General features: G+C 44.4%; 1 non-coding gene across 1 annotated transcript; it reads left to right on the top strand.

Annotated features, from left to right (window-relative positions):
- Nucleotides 1-43: 43 nt before the first annotated feature.
- trnav-uac lies at nucleotides 44-115 on the top strand. The gene has a single exon. It is a non-coding gene; the product is annotated as a tRNA-Val (tRNA).
- Nucleotides 116-367: the final 252 nt, after the last annotated feature.

Genomic DNA, 367 nt, shown 5'->3' with positions numbered 1-367 from the left:
TTGTTATGTCCGTTTGTGAAAAGGGACAGTTTAATCTTCTAGTGCGGTGGTGGTGTAGTGGTGAGCATAGCTGCCTTACAAGCAGTTGATCTGGGTTCGATTCCCGGCCATCGCAGTGTTGTAGCTTTTTCTGTGGTTTTGCAAGGAAAAGTCTTGAGCACCAACGTTGCATTCTGTGGTGAAATAGATTTGTCAGGTTGCTTTAGGGTTTTCATGGCGATGGTTCCTGTTAATTGCCGTGACAATCCGGGCAGCGTTGCTCGAAAGCTTTCCTCTCTGCTGCCCATTGCTTATTTGAATATTGTTCGCAACATAAGTTTCGTTTTGTTTTGTTGGAAAAGTGAGAGATTGCTATCGTCAGAAACCT

The sequence above is a fragment of the Chiloscyllium plagiosum genome, unplaced genomic scaffold, assembly GCF_004010195.1.
Source record: "Chiloscyllium plagiosum isolate BGI_BamShark_2017 unplaced genomic scaffold, ASM401019v2 scaf_63593, whole genome shotgun sequence".
Taxonomy (NCBI): domain Eukaryota; kingdom Metazoa; phylum Chordata; class Chondrichthyes; order Orectolobiformes; family Hemiscylliidae; genus Chiloscyllium; species Chiloscyllium plagiosum.
This window is presented reverse-complemented; position numbering and strand designations above follow the sequence as displayed.